At 41.5% G+C, this 431-nt stretch overlaps 1 protein-coding gene across 1 annotated transcript in view; it reads right to left on the minus strand.

Annotated features, from left to right (window-relative positions):
- Positions 1 to 431, minus strand: part of LOC107663105 (myelin proteolipid protein-like) — a 10,985-nt gene that overhangs the window by 3,828 nt on the left and 6,726 nt on the right. The window lies entirely within an intron of this gene.

Here is a 431-nt window from a genome sequence, read left to right on the forward strand (position 1 = left end):
ATACAAAGGGCGGAAAGCCAATCACACAGAGTACATTTTTCATTTAAAAACACGAGTTGCAGTCAGATGGGGAAAAACCCGCCATAAAGTCTCGATATATGTTTTTTTCAAAGTTAAACTTGCATTAATTTTACATTGCTTTCTAAACATGCAGTTCTTTTGTGCGAGACGCGAGTGCAACAGTAATAGATGCACGTCTAGAAAATGCGTGAAATATGCATTCTGTGTGAACGGCTTGGTTTCGGTTTTGATGCAAACAAGATCTTCTCCGCAATGATGTTCTCTTTTTCGGCTATATTTTGAATGAACAACGCAGCAGCGCCGCATCTAGTGGCTTCAGCTGGACAGGCTAACAAAAAAATTATAATGCAACGACACTTACATCGTCATCGCATCTCGTGCGCCGCTGATAAGGCTGCCTCCTTAACGCA

The sequence above is a fragment of the Sinocyclocheilus anshuiensis genome, unplaced genomic scaffold, assembly GCF_001515605.1.
Source record: "Sinocyclocheilus anshuiensis isolate Anshui unplaced genomic scaffold, SAMN03320099.WGS_v1.1 scaffold836, whole genome shotgun sequence".
Lineage (NCBI taxonomy): Eukaryota > Metazoa > Chordata > Actinopteri > Cypriniformes > Cyprinidae > Sinocyclocheilus > Sinocyclocheilus anshuiensis.